Source organism: Adiantum capillus-veneris, chromosome 12, assembly GCF_014529385.1.
Source record: "Adiantum capillus-veneris isolate H3 chromosome 12, ASM1452938v2, whole genome shotgun sequence".
Lineage (NCBI taxonomy): Eukaryota > Viridiplantae > Streptophyta > Polypodiopsida > Polypodiales > Pteridaceae > Adiantum > Adiantum capillus-veneris.
The window spans coordinates 92,455,758-92,477,317 of NC_140942.1; the positions used below are offsets into that span (position 1 = coordinate 92,455,758).

The 21,560-nt window shown below is 39.7% G+C and overlaps 1 pseudogene; it reads left to right on the top strand.

Moving 5' to 3' along the window:
• Window positions 1–4,919: 4,919 nt before the first annotated feature.
• LOC147446135 (uncharacterized) lies at window positions 4,920–5,456 on the top strand (annotated as a pseudogene).
• The last annotated feature ends 16,104 nt before the right edge of the window (window positions 5,457–21,560 follow it).

A 21,560-nucleotide genomic window follows, 5' to 3' on the forward strand; every position in this document is an offset into this window, starting at 1 on the left:
AGCCAAAGGTGTAGAAACTGGTTTTTCATTTTGCATTGCAAACCTTTCTAGTACCTTCTTGATGTAATCTTCTTGAGATAGCTTTATTGTCTTCTTCGTCCTGTCCCTTGATATTTTCATACCAAGTATCCTCTTTGCAGCACCTAAATCTTTCATTGGAAAAGATTTGGACAGCTCCTCTTTTAGGTCTTTGATGTCCTGCATGTTAGCACTTGCAATCAACATGTCATCAACATACAACATTAGGATGATGAATTTCCCATCTCCCAAATTCTCCGTGTAGACGCAGTGATCCGAGTCGCATCTTGTGAATCCATGATCCAACATCCATCGATCAAACTTCAAGTACCATTGTCTTGATGCTTGCTTTAAACCATACAAGCTCTTCTTTAATCTGCAAACCATTTTCTCCTTACCTTTTACTTCATACCCCTTTGGTTGAAGCATGTAGATTTCCTCCTCTAAGTCACCGTGAGGGAATGTCGTATTTACATCCATTTGCTCGAGATTTAGATCATGAGCAGCCACAAGGCTTAAGACAAGCGTAATTGAGTTCATTTTTACAACAGGAGAAACTATTTCATTGAAGTCAATACCTTTCTTTTGAGAAAAACCTTTTACCACAAGCCTAGACTTGTACCTTTTCTTCCCACCTTCTTCTTCCTTTAGCTTGTACACCCATTTTTTTTGAAGTGCCCGCTTACCTGAAGGCAACTCAACCAACTCCCATGTTTGGTTGCGATGTAGTGAGTCCATCTCCACTTGCATGCTCTTCGTCCATTCTTCTTTGGATTCATGTTGCATAGCTTCTTCATATGATTCCGGCTCTCCAGAATCTGCGATCAAGAGATGGTTGAAGGAAGGAACAAACCTTTCTGGAGGTCTACTTGCTCTTGTAGATCTTCGGGGAATAGGTTGAGGCTCCTCATTTGGTTGATGTTGTTGCACATTGTCACCGTTTGCAGTCCTTGAGTCTTCACCGTCCTCAAGCTCCATGTACTCATCACCTGTTTCTTTTGTTTGTTTTGTTTCCAAGTAACCATTGTACATATTTTTTTCGTTAAAAATTACATCCCTACTCCTTAAGATTTTACCATCTTCAGGATTCCATAGGCAATACCCAAAGTCTCCTTCTCCATAGCCAATGAAGAAACACTTTCTGGACTTTGCATCTAACTTTGATCTTAGGCTTCTATCTATGTGCATGAAAGCCTCACACCCAAACACTTTGAGAAATGCATAAGTCACCGGTTTACCTGTCCATGCCTCTTCTGGAACTCCCCCATCCAATGCCGTTGAGGGTGACCGATTGATTAAGTACATAGACGTACTTACAGCTTCCGCCAAAAGCTCAAGCGGTAGGCCTGCATGTAGCCGCATGCTTCGTGCTCGTTCCATGATTGTCCTGTTCATCCTTTCCCAAATCCCATTTTGTTGAGGTGTCCTTGGGGTTGTCCTTTGCCTCCGAATGCCATTGCTAGCACAAAAGCTTTCAAAAGCTTGGCTGCAATATTCGCCTCCATTGTCGGATCTGAGGCATTTAACCTTGGTACCTGTTTCATTCTCCACAAAGGCTTTCCACCTTTGAAATATAGAAAATACATCGGATTTATTCTTCATGACATAAAACCATGTTTTTCTAGTCGCATCGTCTATGAATGTTACATAGTACAATGAGCCACCAAGTGATGGTGTACTTGCAGGACCCCAAACATCAGAATGAACCAACTCAAGTTTTTTATTTTTTCTTTCATTTCCTGATTTTTGAAATTTTACCCTCTTTTGTTTACCATGAACACAATCTTCACAGAACTCTAAGTCCACTTCTTTCAAACCTGGTAGAAGCTTCTTTGTTTGAAGGATTTGCATTCCTTTGGCACTCATATGCCCAAGTCGGTAGTGCCACACCGCACTGTCAACTTCTGTAGTTGTTGCACAAGCTGAAGGTTGCGTGCTAACAGTACACAAGTAAAGTGTACCGACTTTTTCACCCTTGGCAACCACCAAAGATCCCTTTGAGATCTTCCACCATTTGTTTCCGAATGCAATGTTGTGACCTTCATTGTCCGATTGTCCTGTAGATATCAAATTTTTGCGAAGAGAAGGAACATGCCTAACATCTTTAATCTTCCATTCATTTCCGTTAGCAGTTTTGACAGAAACTGTACCTTTGCTGACAATCTCACAAGCTTCATCATCTCCCAAGTATACATACCCAAAATTACCTTTGGTGTAGTCTTGGAAATGTTGCTTGTGTGGTGTCGCATGGAATGAAGCCCCGGAATCTACTATCCAGGAATTAGACACATTGTCTAATGAGAGAATTAGAGCATCTTGCTCTACTTTACCTGCCACATTGGCCTCCGATGTTGGCTTGTTGTCTTGAGACTCTGTCTCCTTCTTCTTCTTGGACCAAAAATCCTTCTTGATGTGGCCCTTCTTGCCGCAGTTCCAACATTCAAGAACTGACTTTGTGCGTGACTTGCTCCGCTTTGAGCGATCACGACCCTTTTGGTTTTTGAACCTCTCCTTAAGCCTTCCTCTTGTTTCCACTGATAGTGCGACACTTGATGATTCTCCTGTGCTTCTCCTTCGCATTTCCTCGCTTAGGAGAACACCCACAACATCATCAAACTTAAGAGTATTTGTGCCAGAGATAGAATTACTTACAGCCATCACAAGGCTGTCCCAACTATCCGGTAGAGATGATAGTATAAGGAGAGCTCGCACTTCGTCATCGAAATTTATTTTCACTAATCGAAGTTGACTTATATTTGTGTTAAAGTCATTTAGGTGTTCTGCAACTGAACCATTCTCTGCCATCTTTAGATTGAACAAGCGCTTCATAAGAAATACCTTATTGGATGCCGATGGTTTCTTGTAGAAGTTGTCAAGTGACTTCATCAAGTCCTCCGTGGTCTTCATCTCCGAAACATTGAAGGCCACCGTTGACGCCAAGCTTAACCGGATTGTTCCCAGTGCCTTTCGATCAAGGACAATCCATGCTTCATCTGCCATTGTTGCGGGCTTCTTTGCAAGACCGCCTAGTGGCAAATAGAGGTCCTTCTGGTAGAGATAGTCTTCAATCTGCATCTTCCAATGTTGGTAGTTTTTGCCGTTGAACTTCTCAATCTTGAGCTTCCCTTCCTCTGCCATAACTCCCACTCAATTCAAGGAATCATTTCCTTGAGATAATTTAACTACGAGCAAACCTTGCTCTGATACCAGTTGTTAGGAAATAAGACGTAGCTAAATAGATAATTGAGTAGATTACTTAATGGAGAGAGACAAATTTATATACATGAGATTATAGAGTGGAGAGAGAGAGAGAGAGAGTACACACGATATACATGGTTCACCCAATGTGGGCTACGTCCACGGGAAAGCAGCCACTCAATGGCTTTAGTACTTCAAAACAAGAAGTAGTTTACAAAGGGATTATACCCTTAATGGAGCTCCCGCCTTGCTTCACTCTCACCACCTCACACTCACCTTGTTGCATCAACTTCACACTATGAAATGTGTGTAGAAATGGCCTCCTTTTATAGGCCAAAAGGGCTGCCCTCTCTTATGAGAGACAGCCATATGTAGCCGCCCTTGTGCGAATAAGTCCAAATCGGACCCTCCAATCCGCCCATGTGTGGCCGCCCTTGAGAAGACAAGTCCGCTTTTGAATTCAGCCACCGGCCACCGGCCATTGACTTCCGACCACCGGCCACCGGCCATTGACTTCCGACCACCGGCCATCGGCCATTGACTACCGGCCACCAGCCAACCGACCGGTTGTTTTCCAACCACTTTCCGGCCGCCGTCCGGCCATAATATTCGGGCAAAAAAAAAAGTCTCGGGGGCCTCCGCCCCCAAGGCCTTTAAAGTTGCCCCTGATTCTTGTCCGTGAAAATTTTGGCTTCCGGTGAGTGATTTTCCTTCACGCACGATGGCTTCTCCTCATAATGGGGGCCTTACAAATGTGCGCTTTTACCATAGAAAATTACAAGGGTAAATCAGGCTCCATACTTTACAAAAAGTTCATGCCATTCGAAGATTGTTTAATCAATTTGAAGAAGTGCAACTATATCATATTCCTAGGAAACAGAATGAAGATGCCAATTTACTTGCACAACAAGTAGCTACATGTGTTGAGAAAGAAGTGCAGGTCATCATGGTGGCAGCAACTGTCAAGCAACCGAGATACCAGGGATTGGAGTCATTGACTCCCATTATTAGCTACATTTTGTAGGGTGAGTTTCCACAAGACTTCACGAAGGCTGAGAAGAGGAGACTCATGAAAAAGGCAAGCACGTATCTCTTTCTAGAAGGATCCCTTTATCAAAGAGGGAAGGATCAAAAGTGCAGAAGAGTACCAACTATTGAGGAAATCCCAGCCATTCTAAAAGGTTTGCATGAGGAAGCGTGTGGTGGTCATTTTGCACAGGAACTCACTGCAAAAAAGATTTTTCTTGCCGGATATGTTGGGCCAAGCAGCTAGTCCTTGCAAATGGTCCGTTTGAAAGTGGGTAGAAGCTCAAAGTGTGGCAAGAGTGAATGAGAAGACAGTTAGCAAGTTTGTGTACCCTCACATTTGTTGTATATTTGGCACACCTTTGGAGATTGTTTCTGATAATGGTCCAGGGTTTAGAAAGGGCTTGCTTACAGAAGTCTATGAAGAACTTCACATTCTACATCGTCATAGTACACCCTACTATCCCCAATCAAATGGTTTGGTAGAAAAAGCTAATGGTGTCATTGCAGGCATCATTAGAAAGATGGTGAAAAACAAGACAAAGTTGTGGGATGACTTCTTGGATGGTTCCTTGTGGGCGTATCGAACCACATATAGGGAAGCCATGGAGTTCACACCATTTCACTTGGTCTATGGTGAAGAGGCTTTACAACCAATTGAGCTCAACATTCCAACAATGCGACTTCATGGCAAAGCAACACAAGATGATCAAGAAGCATGGATGGATGGACTTCTTACCCTAGCTGAGCTTGAGTGGAAAAGAGAAGCAGCATACGAGTGCTACAAGAGGAAAGACACACAGACGAAGGAAAAGCTTGACAAGAAACTGAAGGACAAAGGCATCAATGAAGGAGATCTTGTGCTAAGGTATGACAATCGACTCGATAATCGTTTTGATGCCAAATTTGAAACTAGATGGCAGGGGCCATAAGTAGTCAAAAAGGCTTTCAACTCAAGTTATTATCAGCATACGGACTTGAATGGGAAAGAGAACTCTAGGAAGGTAAACAGGTATCGCTTGAAGCCTTATTTGAGTCACCTTCTACCAAAGGATCTACCAAAGATCTGTCAAAAGGCAGCTATCTCATATAGGTATTGTTCCGTGAAGCATGAGTGTAACTCAAACCAAAATTCTGAGGGGCCAAACAATGAAGATCTCGTCAAGGACTCTGAAGCACTCTCTTTGGAAAAGATGCTCTATGATGGTACATGAATATACCATCATCCTGGGGGAGGGCTAATGATAGCCGTTTTTCGGCTTTTCGTTATTGCCATAGTGAGTTAACCCACCCTACCAAAATCATCCAAACACTGTGGCTATCCCTACCATTTCATTGTATATAGGTGTGTGTGAGTTAGGGGACTTTTCCCATATCTTCTTAAAAACCCTTAATTAGCTAGTCACTGGGCTAGTTGAGCCAAAAAAATAAATAAAATAAAAAATATAAGTATATTATGGTCCATTTCTGTGTAAATATTTCATTGTATATAGGGCCTAAATAAAAGGATTTTTCATAATTATTTTGATATTTATTTAAATATTTCTACCTATGGTGTGCTATTTATGCTATTTACATTGACTCACCATTACCATATTTTTTCTTACCATTTTGCATACTCTTTATTCCATATAAAAATAATTTCATGCAAGATTCTCTTATTTTTGGTGTAACTCCATCTCAACAAAAATCCAAAAACACTGGTTTTATTTATGTGTATATTTTTTCACTATTGTGGATTTTCCTTCCTACATCTATTCTCTTTTACTCTCATAAATTAGAACACCAAAAATATTCATCTTTTTATGGTAGACTTATAATGAGAGATTTATTTTGACCCCTTTATATTTTTTCCACCTATATTATTTATATTTGACATGTACATTTTTTTTAGACCCCTCAATATTTGATTTTCTTAGTTATACTATTCACTTATATCATGATCTCAACAATATCTTCAATTATAGACGTACCAAATAAGGTCAAGGGTATGTGGAATGCATGCATGCACCATGGGGAGCTCACTCTTGGAGGTATTCAAAAGAATCATCCAAAGAAGGACCTCACAAGGACCTTGTGCAATGGAAAAAACAGTCGGTTTTGCTGAATTTTTAAAGATCACATGCTCCCCGAATTTGCAAAAGGTGATACAAACAAAAGTTGTAGCTCGTGAGATGAACTTTCACCTCAAAGTTTTTCATATTTTTTTGAGCTACGAGCTGTGAGCTATGATTTTATTGGTGGACCCCAGTTTGCCCATGCTATGCAGCCACACTCCCTCTTCCACTTTATCATTTTCCTCTTTCACACACACTCCTCCGTCTCCTTCCCACTCCCAAACCTACAACTCCCATGTCCTAATTCACCCTCTTCACCATTGTCACTTCTGTCACACCTCCATAGCCTTCATCCTCCATTTTAACACCCTAGGTGTCCCCCTTTCTCTCTACATATATGTCCATATTACCATACTCTCTTCAGATTTGTAAAGAACTTCAAAAAATCAACAAAAATCCAATGTTAATCTCTGCAAATGAAGGCTTTATCATGAATTTTCCAAGGTTTGAAGATAACATAGCTTCATCGACACCCGCGTTACTTCGCCATGCTGACCGCTTCTTCTACCGGTGCTGTAAAGAGGTGAATGTCAACTTCGCCAAGCTTCAACCTTGCTTTACAAGGTTATCCCTTTTCTAACTTTTCTCATCATATATCTCACCATTTGGTGAATGATTTTGTAAATAATTTTTTAGTGATAATTACTAACTACTAACCACTAACCTTATTATAAAATGCACCCTCTACTAGAGTAGGCACTCCCAAATTATTCACTCAATCCTCTCTCCTTTCATCCTCAATAATTCTCTTCCCTTGAGCCAACATCCATGTGACTCAAAGGACAAGAGAGACCCACCCTCATTAAAAAACATATATATATGCATAATCTTTTATTCCTTCAAATAATCTTGATTAGGCCTAATCCTAATCGGGGCTTCTAAAACCTATAAATAGAGCCCTTCTCTCCTTTGTAAATTATCACATGATCACACTACACCACACCATTCTTAACACATAACACACCACTCTTCAAGCCTAGTTGTGTAGAGTGTGTGCATTGTGAGTGCTCTATTCCATCACTACACATAGGTGCATGGAGAAGCTTGAAGTTAGTTATGCCATCTAGAGGAGTGGAGTGATACTCTGCTTCTCTCTATGTTTCAATAGAGTTAGCTTGGACAAGTGGTGGACCTTGAAACCAAACCCCCATGTAAATCCTATCATGGTCATTCCAGGTGGTGAGAAAGAATATCCCTTAAGATATAGCCTTATAGATTGGACAAGTGGTGGACCTTAACACCCAGGTCTTCTTAATATAATGACATAGAGTGGAAAAGTGGTGAATCTTGAGACCAAACCACTCATGCTACTAGATATAATAGGTTGGACAAGTGGTGGACCTTGAATGTAAACCCCCCATGTAATAGGTTGGACAAGTGGTGGACCTTGAATTGAAATATCGTGGGTTTAAGGTATCTCAATGGATCCTAGCATCTTGGAGACATGGTGCAACTTGCTTCTCTCCATGTTTCAATGGAGCCTATCTTGGACAAATGGTGGAGCATCCTTCTCTCCATGTTTCAATAAACCCTAGCTTGGACAAGTGGTGGACCCTTGCTTCTCTCTATATTTCAATAGAGTGAGCTTGGAAAAATGGTGGACCTTGAAACCAAACCCCCATGTAAAACCTATCATGGTCACTCCAAGTGGCAAAAAAGAATACCCTTTAAGATCTAACCTTATAGGTTGGACAAGTGGTAGACCTTAAAACCTAGATCTTCTTAATATAACCACATAGAGTGGAAAAGTGGTGAATCTTGAGACCAAACCACTCATGCTACTAAGGATAATAGGTTGGACAAGTGGTGGACCTTGAATGTAGACCCCCCATGTATGAAATATCATTGGTTTAAGGTATTTCAATGGAGCCTAGCATCTTGGAGACGTGGTGCATCTTGCTTCTCTTCATGTTTCAATGGAGACTATCTTGGACAAATGGTGGAGCATCCTTCTCACCATGTTTCAATGGACCCTAGCTTGGACAAGTGGTGGACCTTTTCTTCTCGCTATGTGTCAATAGAGTTAGCTTGGACAAGTGGTGCATCTTGGAACCAAACCCCCATGCATAACCTATCATGGTCACTCCAAGTGGCGAGAAAGAATACCCTTTAAGATATAGCATTATAGGTTGGACAAGTGGTGGACCTTAACACCCAGATCTTCTTAATATAATTACATAGAGTGAAAAAGTGGTGAATCTTGAGACCAAACCACTCATCGTACTAGGGATAATAACTTGGACAACTGGTTGACCTTGAATTCAAACCCCCCATGTACGAAATATCGTGGGTTTAAGGTATTTCAATGGATCCTAGCATCTCGGAGACATGGTGCAACTTGCTTCTCTTCATGTTTCAATGGAGCATATCTTGGACAAATGGTGGAGCATCCTTCTCTCCATGTTTCAATAAACCCTAGCTTGGACAAGTGGTGGACCTTTGATTCTCTCTATGTTTCAATAGAGTTAGCTTGGACAAGTGTCGACCTTGGAACCAAACCCCCATGTAAAACCTATCATGATCATTTTAAGTGGTGAGAAAGAATACCGTTTAAAATATAGCCTTATAGGTTGGACAAGTGGTCGACCTTAAAACCCAGATCTTCTTAATATAATGACATAGAGTGGAAAAGTGGTGAATCTTGAGACCAAACCACTCATGCTACTAAGGATAATAGGTTGGACAAGTGGTGGACCTTGAATGTAGACCCCCCATGTATGAAATATCATGGATTTAAGGTATTTCAATGGAGCCTAGCATCTTGGAGACGTGGTGCATCTTGGCTCTCTTCATGTTTCAATGGATCCTATCTTGGACAAATGGTGGAGCATCCTTCTCACCATGTTTCAATGGACCCTAGCTTGGACAAGTGGTGGACCTTTGCTTCTCACTATGTGTCAATAGAGCTAGCTTGGACAAGTGGTGCATCTTGGAACCAAACCGCCATGCATAACCTATCATGGTCACTCCAAGTGGCGAGAAAGAATACCCTTTAAGATATATCCTTATAAGGTTGGACAAGTGGCGGACCTTAAAACCCAGATCTTCTTAATATAATGACTTAGAGTAGGAAAGTGATGAACCTTGAGACCAAACCACTCATGCTACTAGCAATAATAGGTTGAACAAGTGGTGGACCTTGAATGTAAACCCCCAATGTACAAAATATCCTGGGTTTAGGGTATTTCAATGAAGCCTAGCATCTTGGAAACATGGTGCAGCTTGCTTCTCTTCATGTTTCAACGGAGCCAATCTTGGATAAATGGTGGAGCATCCTTCTCTCCATGTTTCAATGAACCTTAGCTTGGAGAAGTGGTGGACCTTTGCTTCTCTCTATGTTTCAATAGAGTTAGCTTGGACAAGTGGTGGACCTTGGAACCAAACCCCTATGTAAATCCTATCATGGTCATTCCAGGTGGTGAGAAAGAATACCCTTTAAGATATAGCCTTATAGATTGGATAAGTGGTCGACCTTAAAACCTAGATCTTCTTAATATAATGACATAGAGTGGAAAAGTGGTGAATCTTGAGACCAAACCACTCATGCTACTAAGGATAATTGGTTGGCCAAGTGGTGGACCTTGAATGTAAACCCCCCATGTACAAAATATCATGGGTTTAAGGTATTTTAATGGAGCCTAGAATCTTGGAGACGTGGTGCAGCTTGCTTCTCTTCATGTTTCAATGGAGCCTATCTTGGGCAAATTGTGGAGCGTCCTTCTCTCCATGTTTCAATAAACCCTAGCTTGGGCAAGTGGTGGACCTTTGCTTCTCTCTATATTTCAATAGAGCTAGCTTGGACAAGTGGTGGACCTTGGAACCAAAACCCCATGTAAAACCTATCATGGTCACTCCAAGTGGTGAGAAAGAATACCCTTTAAGATATAGCCTTATAGGTTGGACAAGTGGTCGACCTTAAAACGGAGATCTTCTTGATATAATAACATAGAGTGGAAAAGTGGTGAATCTTAAGACCAAACCACTCATGCTACTAAGGATAATAGGTTGGACAAGTGGTGGACCTTGAAAGTAAACCCCCCATGTACGAAAATATCGTGGGTTTAAAGTATTTCAATGAAGCCTATCATGTTGGATACATGGTGCATCTTGCTTCTCTTCATGTTTCAATGGAGCCTATCTTGGACAAATGGTGGAGCATCCTTCTCTCCATGTTTCAATGGACCCTAGCTTGGACAAGTGGTGGACCTTTGCTTCTCGCTATGTGTCAATAGAGTTAGCTTGGACAAGTGGCGCATCTTGGAACCAAACCCCCATGTATAACCTATCATGGTTACTCCAAGTGGTGAGAAAGAATACCCTTTAAGATATAGCCTTATAAGATTGGACAAGTGGTGGACCTTAACACCCAGATCTTATTAATATAATGACATAGAGTGGAAAAGTGGTGAACCTTGAGACCAAACCACTCATGCTACTAGCAATAATAGGTTGGACAAGTGGTTGACCTTGAATGTAAAACCCCATGTACAAAATATCGTGGGTTTCAGGTATTTCAATGTAGCCTAGTAGCTTGGAGACATGGTGCAGCTTGCTTCTGTTCATGTTTCAATGGAGCCAATCTTGGATAAATGGTGGATCATCCTTCTCTCCATGTGTCAATGGACCTTAGCTTGGAGAAGTGGTGGACCTTTGCTTCTCTCTATGTTTCAATAGAGTTAGCTTGGACAAGTGGTGGACCTTGGAACCAAACCCTTATGTAAATCCTATCATGGTCATTCCTGGTGGTGATAAAGAATACCCTTTAAGATACAGCGTTATAGATTGGACAAGTGGTGGACCTTAACACCCAAATCTTCTTAATATAATGACATAGAGTGGAAAAGTGGTGAATATTGAGACCAAAATACTCATGGTACTAGACATAATATGTTGGACAAGTGGTGGACCTTGAATGTAAACCCCCCATGTACGAAATATCGCGGGTTTAAGGTATTTCAATGGATCCTAGCATCTTGGAGACTTGGTGCAGCGTGCTTCTCTTCATGTTTCAATGGAGCCTATCTTGGACAAATGGTGGAGCATCCTTCTCTCCATGTTTCAATAAACCCTAGCTTGGACAAGTGGTGGACCTTGAAACCAAAATCCCATGTAAAACCTATCATGGTCACTCCAAGTGGCGAGAAAGAATACCCTTTAAGGTATAGCGTTATAGGTTGAACAAGTAGTGGACCTTAACACCCAGATCTTCTTAATATAATGTTGACCTGAATTTATACCCCACATGTACAAAATATCGTGGGTTTCAGGTATTTCAATGGATCCTAGCATCTTGGAGACATGGTGCAACTTGCTTCTGTTCATGTTTCAATGAAGCCTATATTCGACAAATGGTGGATCATCCTTCTCTCCATGTTTCAATGGAGCTTAGCTTGGACAAGTGTTGGACCTTTGCTTCTCTCTATGTTTCAATAGAGTTAGCTTGGACAAGTGGTGGACCTTGGAACCAAACCCCCATGTAAATCCTATCATGGTCATTCCATGTGCTGAGAAAGAATAGCCTTTAAGATATAGCCTTATAGATTGGACAAGTGGTGGACCTTAACACCCAGATCTTCTTTATATAATGACATAGAGTGGAAAAGTGGTGAATTTTGAGACCAAACCACTCATGCTACTAGTGATAATAGGTTGGACAAGTGGTGGACCTTGAATGTAAACCCCCCATGTACGAAATATCATGGGTTTAAGATATTTCAATGGATCCTAGCATCTTGGAGACATGGTGCAGCTTGCTTCTCTTCATGTTTCAATCGAACCTGTCTTGGAAAAATGGTGGAGCATCCTTCTCTCCATGTTTCAATGTAGCCTAGCTTGGACAAGTGGTGGACCTTTGCTTCTCTCCATGTTTCAATAGAGTGAGCTTGGACAAGTGGTGGACCTTGGAACCAGACCCTTATGTAAAACCTATTATGTGCATTCCAAGTGGTGGTAAATAATACCATTTAAGATATAGCCTTATAGGTTGGACAAGTGGTGGACCTTAACACCCTGATATTCTTAATATACTACATAGAGTGGAAAAGTGATGAATCTTGAGACCAAACCACTCATGCTACTAGGGATAATAGGTTGGACAAGTGGTGGACCTTGAATTTAAACACCACATATACAAAATATCGTGGGTTTAAGGTATTTCAATGGAGCCTAGTATCTCGGAGACATGGTGCAGCTTGCTTCTCTTTATGTTTCAATGGAGCCTATTTTGGACAAATCGTGGAGCATCCTTCTCTCCATGTTTCAATGGACCCTAGATTGGACAAGTGGTGGATGTTTGCTTCTCTCTATGTTTCAATAGAGTTAGACTATATTAGACAATTAGTAGACCTCGAATCTCTCCATGTTGTCTAGAGCTGAGCTTGGACAAGTGGTGGACCTTACTTCTCCCTTTCCTTAGTTTACTAGCTTAAAAGATCACTATGTATACTTGCTTAGATCTAGTTTGAACAAGTGGTGGACCTTGTATTCACACAAACTTAATCCATTACAAAAAAAGTATATGTTAAAATAACGTTTGGTTTTTTTTTTGTTTCAGGAAAGATGGCTCCACAAAAACAGGTTGCAAGGGTTGCTGTCTCAGTTGACTATACTTGCAATGATCTTAGGAAATTGTATTTGGACATACATGGTATAGAGGGTGCACAATTTCATAAGGTGCATCTATTTATTGCTAAAAAGGAGAATGACAGCTTGTTTGAAGATGTTGGACAAGCTGTGGAAGCATCTATCTCTGTAGTTGATAGTCATCCGGAGGTGGAATGCATTGACATTCTAGTTCCAATGAATCTGGAATTTCAACTATCTCCAGGAGCATATGCATTGGAGCGCATGTCTAGAAACAAAGAAGAGACAATGTTTTCTCTAGGATGGAAGTTTGCAGAATCAAATCCAAATATCACAGTAGATCAACTTCAAAGCTCCATCATTGCCACACTACAACAAAAAAAGGTGAAAGCTTCATGACCACCATCCACAAAGAAGCAAGAAAAAGTGCAGAAAGTAGCAGCTAAGCAAACTAGTTCCATTTTGGATGTAGACAAGGCATCTTTGGCATCCTCATCAACAGAGGGTTCAATGTCAAAGATGAGAATTGTGGATCCAGATGTTTTAGAAGTTGAGGCCATGAAAGGATAAGAAAAAGATACAGGTGGAATGAATAAGTACATAAACTATTTTCCTTTCCAATATAGGGAATTTGATATCCCTATTCAAAATTGTTGGCTTGCTCCCGATCACTATAATGCACATATTATGGATAAAAAACACGCTGAAAGTGTGTTATTTGGATTTTCACGGAGTACGACCAAGCCTGCAGCATGTGCATATTTGATGCCTGTTCGAAATGCAAAGTCAAAGAAGGGGACTCCTTTGGCAGTAGAAGAGGTAGAACAGTAAAAAATTAAATATTATCATTATTGGATTCTTGATGGGCAGCATTCAATCTATGCTGCAAAATTTTTGCTTCACAATGAACAAAACAACAAAGAGATATTTGAAAGAGTGATTAGCGTGTATAAATTTAGAAAGGCTTGCATTGTTGTGAATGCTCCTCAATTTGTTGCAACTACTATATCTGCCATTGCAAATGAGGAGGCTCAGGCATTGTATGTCAAGCAACCTTACAACCAAATATTGAGACATTTAAGGAGTCAATGGATCTTCTCAGGACGACCACCAAAGGCAGCAAGTGGATTTGCAGAGGTACATGCATCTCGTGCCGGATGGGATGTAAGTTATTTTCTTTGTCTTTTTGATAGTGTTTAATTAACAAATCTTGCTTAATAGTTTAATTATTTCTCTATTTCTTTTTAGGATTTTCTTCGATTGGCAAGAATGAGGGCAGCAGCAAGTTGGATTGCTAAACAGGCACACATGGTCACGTACTCTAATTTGTAACCAATATGTACGAATGTGTGTAACCAATATGTATGAATGTTGCACAAGAAGGAATACAACAGAAAAAAGAAGTTATATGCTTAGTTGATAGTGTGGAGGAGGCAAAAAACATGGAGACCATGCTGCTAGACTTTGTTAAGTCTCATGAAGATATAGAAAAATGGGCTAGACTTCAACAATCCACTTCGCAATCAGACGACACTGTGCCTATTACAGAGGAGTGCTCTCCACGAAGAGAAGAAGAAGAAGAACAACAACATCCTCTGTCAATGGAGGACTTTTTGGAAATGGAGACACGTAGGTTTTGAGTTTCTTATGCATGTTATTCTCCACGTTCCAATGGAGCCTAGCTTAGACAAACAATGGAGCTTGCTTCTCTCCATGTTTCAATGGATCCTAGCTTAGAAAAGTGGTGGAGCTTTGCTTCTCTCCATGTTCCAATGGACCATAGCTTAGACAAGTGGTAGACCTTGAAAAACACCCCCCGTATACAACATATTATGGGGTTTTCATGTTTCAATGGCACCTAGCTTGGACAAATGGTAGAGCTTTCTTCTCTTTATGTTTCAATGGATCCAATCTTAGCCAAGTGGTGGACCTTGAAACAAGAACCCCCCCCCATGTACAACGTATTATGGGGTTTGAAAGTACTGGGAGAAAATAATAGCTTTGATAAGTGGTGGACCTTGCTTCTCTCCATGCTTCAATGGAGCCGAGGTTGGACACATGTTGGAGAGAAGATGGTTGCCCATGAAATAAGACCATGCATGCTATAATCAATCATATGTTGTACACATGGTGGACCTTGCAATTGTTTTATATGCCTAACTTGGACAAGTGGAGGACCCTTGATTACCTCCAGATATCAACAACAAGCCAAGTTTGGAGAAGTGTAGTACCACCAAACCAGAATCTCTATGCTACAATAGAGTATAGGTAGGACATGTGGTGAACCTTGATATCAAACCATCCATGCTAATAGAGATGATAGGTGTCACATGTGGTGGAACCTTTTATCAATGTTCTATGTGTAGTTTTTGACTAGTGATAGACCTTGAAACTAATCCCTCTAGGCTACAAGAAAAAAGCGATGGATGAGGAGGATAGACTACTTTTGTTGTATCAACGCATCCCATGTTACCACATATACTATAGGGTTCTTGGATAAGTGTTGGATCTTGTGTTAATGCTCCATGTCTAGCTTGGACAAGTGGTGGACCTTGGTTCTCTCTATGCTTCAAATGGGCAATAGATTGGAGACACAGTGGCCTTTTTTTTTTCAATGATTTTATTTTTTGGAAACCTTGGAGGCACCATGTAAGAGGCACTCTAAGTCTTCCATACAATGGACCTATTAGACTATAAAATAATGATATCTTTCTTTGATCTTTTCATTATTTTATGCATAATATTTTCTTCTTTTTGCAGACACAAAGGAATTAAGTGATATAAAAACTAGATGTATTTCACACTATGATTGGCATGAAGATCCTTTTGGAACACCAACTTTTCCTATTCCCAAAGATGTAATTTTCCATATTAACGGTGTGGATTTTGAAATGCGACTTTCAAGTATTCAAGGAGCTGGTTATGGGCTATTTGTTCATACTACCCTGGAAAGTGGTTTGACTATTCTAAACTATGGAGGGCATAAGTATAGATTTCAAGATTGGAAAAAGATATGCAAAATATTTCCAAGAGCTTGTAAATATTCTCTTCTAGAGGATCCAAACATAGAAGAAGAGGAAGATCAATCATACATTATTGGTTGTGTAGAAGAAGGAAACGTGTCGGGCTATATAAATAGTTCTCACAGTACAAATGTATGTCCCAACGTACGCTATACATTTGATCCAAATTTTCCACCTTGGCATACATGCACCTCTTCACACATCAAGTCAGAAGAATATGGCCATGTATGCATTGGGACTATTTGTCAAGTTGAAGTAGGAGAAGAGTTGTTTGTTGCTGACTATAACTTTACTTGACATTGTAAAGTATTGTACATGGATGAAAATCTCAAGTACATGCATCATTTTCATTTTTCATGGATGAAATCTCAAGTGAATATAACATTTGATTATTGTTTAGTTTATGCTCAACGAGAATCTAGAGTGCTCTTATGCTTTGTGTGTTGTTTAACTTATTTGACTACCTTGGCCATAGAATCTTGATTCTACTCTAGATTTGTGATAAATCTTACCAAAATTTTATCCATGTCTAGGTTGGACTAGTGGTGGGGCTTCAAACATTACTGTCTTAAACAAGTGGAGTTATCTTACTTGAATAAGTGGTGGCCTTTGAATCCAAATCTAATCCAAATCTCTAATTGTTTGCTTGTAGTCTAGGTTGGACATTTGGTGGACCTTGTATCCATGTTTCCTCAACAAGTTGTGGCTTTTAATTTTCACTAAAGTACTCATCTTTAATAAAGTGTAGGATGAAAAATGTTGAGTTAGTAGATTGTATTTTAGACAGGTGGTGTTTTGTGTACGAATGCTGAAAATGGTTGCAAGGATTCTAACAATGACTTTACCTTAAATAAATTTCTTACTAGGAGTTCTACATATAAATATGGTGAATAAAATTCTAGTGGTTTTGAGATACCATTTGTGTGTGTGTTTTCTTAGATTCACAAAGTGGGATGGATAATGCTCCTATGGTTCATTCAACAACTATAGAATCCATAGATTCTATGGTTTTTGAAGTGCCCAAGATGGATGATATTTCTATACTAGAGTCTAGTGTTGTGCAACTTGAGCAAGATTCCAATAATGAGAACCAAGAAATTGATGCTTCAAAAATGCAACATACATCAAAAGAGACTGAAAAGTCCACTTACGAGCTATGGCCAATTGCTACTACGTCATGTAGTGTAGATGTTGAGAAATCCATGCTTACAATTATATTGGATTTAAATGGTCTATTGTTGAAACGTTCCCCTCAACCATCCTCACACCACAACTCAGTGCAAATGGATTCAAAAAGATATATTATACTCAGGCCAGGTTGCATGCAATCCTTGAAGACTATTTTACAGAGGTTTAATGTTGCAATTTGGTCGACAGCTACTAGGAATAATGTGTATCAAATCCTTGCAGCACTAAAAAACTTAGCTGAGGATACATTGCCTTTCTTTTCAATTTGGTCACAAGATGTTTTCTACACCGCTCAAACTCAAAAATTGTTTAGACCTGACAATCCAAACGTTGAGGCAATGTTCAAGCCTCTAGCCAAAATTTCCATGGGGTTTGAATGTGATCCACAAAGAACAATGCTTATTGATGACTCTCCTTACAAGGGATGTATTTCACCAGAAAACAATTGCATTTTTCCACCACAATTTGATGTTGAGAAGATGGTTGACAATATACTCTTGGAGGAGCTACTGCCATACTTGATTCAACTTTATGAGAGAAGGTATGTGCGTGATTTAATCGCTTCTAATCGTTATGGACAACCTATAGTGACAAATGATAGTGAATACAAACAAATCATGGAGTATTGGAAGTAGAAAAATGATGTTTGGTCAGCTAAGGTGTTCTTTGCAAGAAGAATACCACCTGCAAAAGGTGACAGAGATGAAACTATCATTGAAGACGCAAGTGACACAAGCCACCGCAATGAAATGAGAAGAGCCCAAATACAAGAGATCTTGGCAAAGGAACGTACACCCATTGAAAGCATGAAGGCATCACAATTGAGCACTTTAGCTAGGCAATTGGGTTGTAACACAAAAGGATTTTTGAAGGCAACCAGAGCAAAGTCTTATATAAATAAGGTGAATGCTGAGAACAATCTTCTAAGTATGGATAGAAACCAATCCTAAGGTACTAGTGACATGTCATATATTCTTGATAAACATGCTTGAACACTCATGTGCATGGTATCTAACAAATCTTTCTTTTTATTCCTTCCTGCAGGATCTTACAAAGGATACTACTAGATGGAGCTCAATCAATAGAGATTTTGATATTTTTGCTCAAAATAATGAAGCAGTCACCTACATTTTTTGTTTATCAATTTCTTGAGAGACTTTCTTTTAATTTGTAATCATCAAATGAAATGAAAAGTATCCTTCTTATTAAGATTGCTAATCTTTTTATTGTTCAAAACTTTCAATTGTGATTTATAGTTTTGTTAGCATGAGATTGTGCTTTTTTAGTTTGAAAAAAACTGTCAAAGATCCACGTCTTTTTGGCTTTACTTAAGTTATTAATTGTGAAAGATACAAGTCTTTTTGCTTTACTTAACTTATTGATTGTCTATGTAATAGTCCTTAAAGCAATATCGGATGGATTTCTTGCTCCCATGTCTCACATTGGTCTTTAGGTAAGACAAGTGGTGACCTTGAAAGTATGGTCTCATATCTCGATCAGGTGAAGAGACATGAAGCTTAAATAGCAGTACTATGTATCTAGTGTTAAACTCCATCGAGACAAAGATACTAGAGTGCCAAATTGCAGTCTAGTTTAAGTGAAAATCCTTTGAGCTAAGGTAAAACTTATAGTGCCTCATTTTTCTAGGATTCTACCCCATCAAGGAAGTTAGAATCTAGCACAAACAAATTAAGACTCTTTTGGAGCCTAGATAGGACAATTTGTGGAACTTAAGAAACTTATTATTGAGTTAGAGTCTAGTTTAGATAAGCAAAAGATCTTCAAACCAGCACTTGACTTTCTTACTATTCAATATTCAAAGTCCCTTGATGCTAACAAATTACGTACCTACTTGTAACCTAACTAATGAGTAATTATATAGATCTAAGCAAGTATATATAATGAGTCTTCAAACTAATAAACCAACGGAAGAGAGTAGCAAGGTCCACTACTTGTCCAAGCTCAGCTCTAGACAACATAGAAAGATGCTAGTTCTACTAATTGTCTAATTATAGGCATGGAGAAATGATAGAAGGTTGACCACTTGTCCAACCTATCATCTCTAGTAAGATGGGAGGTTTGGCCTTATGATTCACCATGTAGCCAACATATACATCATTGTATTATGAAGAGTAGAAAAGCAAAGTCCCACCACTTGTCCAAGCTAGTTCTAAAATCCACATGAAGATAAGCAAACTCCACCATTTGTCGAATCTCTCTTCCATTAAAACATAAAAAAAACTCAGCTATGTTGTACAGGGGGGACTTTTTTCCAAGTTCCACCACTTGTCCAAGCTAGGATCCATTAAAACATGGAAATAAACAAAGCTCCACCACTCGTCCAACCTTTAGAGTTGCAAAGTGTATGGGTTGTCTAAACTAGGTATGGGAAAATAATTGAAGGTCCACCACTTGAAACATGGAGCGAAGCAAGCTCCACCATGTCTCCAATATGCTACACTCCATTGAAACACCCTAAACCCATGATATTTTGTACATAGGGGATGTACATTCAAGGTCCACCACTTGTCCAACCTAGTATCCCTAGTAGCTTAGATAGGTTTGGTCTCAAGATTCACCACTTGTCCACTCTATGTCCTTGTATTAAAAAGGATTGGATGTTAAGGTCCACCACTTGTCCAACCTATAAAGTTATATTTTAAATGGTTTTTTTTCTCACAACTTGAACTATCCATGATATGTTTTGCATGGGAGTTTTGTTTCAATGTCCGCCACTTGTCCAAGCTAACTCTATTGAAACATAGAGAGAACCAAAGGTCCACCACTTGTCCAAGCTAAGCTATATTGAAACATGGAAAGAAGGATGCTCCACCATTTCTCCAAGATAGGCTTCATTGAAACATGGAGAAAAGCAAGCACCACCATGTCTCCAAGCTAGGATCCATTTAAATACCCTAAACCCATTTTATTTTGTACATGGGGGGTTTTATTTCAAGGCCCACCACTTGTCTAACCTATTATCCCTAGTAGCAGGAGTGGTTTGGTCTCAAGATACACCACTTGTACACTCTATGTCATTATATTAAGAAGAACTATGTATTAAGGTCCACCACTTGTCCAACCTATAAGGTTATATCTTAAATGGTATCATTTCTCACCACTTGAAATACCCATGATATGGTTTATATAGGGGTTTCATATTAAGGTCCAAGCTAACTCTATTCAAACATAGAGAGAAGCAAAGGTCCACCACTTGTCCAAGCTAACTCTATTCAAACATAGAGAGAAGCAAAGGTTCACCACTTGTCAAAGCTAGGCTCCGTTGAAACATGGAGAGAAGTAACCTCCATCATTTTTCCAAGATAGGTGACATTCAAACATGGAAAGAATCAAGATCTACCATGTCTCCAAGATGCTAGGCTCCATTGAAACCATGATATTTTGTACATGGGGTGTTTACATTCAAGGTCTACCACTTATCTAACGTATTATACCTAGTAGCATGAGTGGTTTGGTCTTAAGATTCACCACTTATCCACTCTATGTCATTATATTAAGAAGAGCTGGGTGTTAAGGTCCACCACTTGTCCAACCTATAAGGGTATATCTTAAACGGTATCATTCACCACTTGTCAAGGTCCATCACCAATTTTCAAACCTATAAGGTTATATCTTGAATGATATTTTTTCTCATCACTTGTAATGCCCATGCTATGTTTTACAAAGATATTTTGTTCCAAGATCCACCACTTGTCCAAGCTAACTCTATTGAAACATAGAGAGAAGAAAAGGTCCACCACTTGTTTAAGATAGGCTCCATTGAAACATGGAGAGAAGGATGCTCCACCATTTCTCCAAGATAGGTTCCATTGAAACATTGAGAGAAGCAATCTCCACCATGTCTCCAAGATAGGCTCCATTGAAATACCCTAAATCCATAATTTTGTACATGAGGGTGTACATTCAAGGTCCACCACTTGTCCAACCTATTATCCCTATTAGCACGAGTGGTTTGGTCTCAAGATTCACCACTTGTACACTCTATGTCATTATATTAATAAGAACTATGTGTTAAGGTCCACCACTTGTCCAACCTATAAGGTTATATTTTAAATGCTATCCTTTCTCACCACTTGAAATGCCCATGATATGTTTTACATGGGGGTTTCATTACACGGTCCACCACTTGTCCAAGCTAGGCTCATTGAAACATGGAGAGAAGGAACCTCCACTGTTTCTCCTAGATAGGCTCCATTGAAACATGGAGAGAAGTAAGCTCCACCATGTCTCCAAGTTGCTAGGGTCCATTGAAATACCCAATACGCATGATATTTTGTACATGGGGGGTTTACATTCAAGGTCCACCACTTGTACAACCTATTATCCCTAGTAGGTTTGGTCTCATGATTCACCACTTGTCCACTCTATGTCATTATATTAAGAGGAA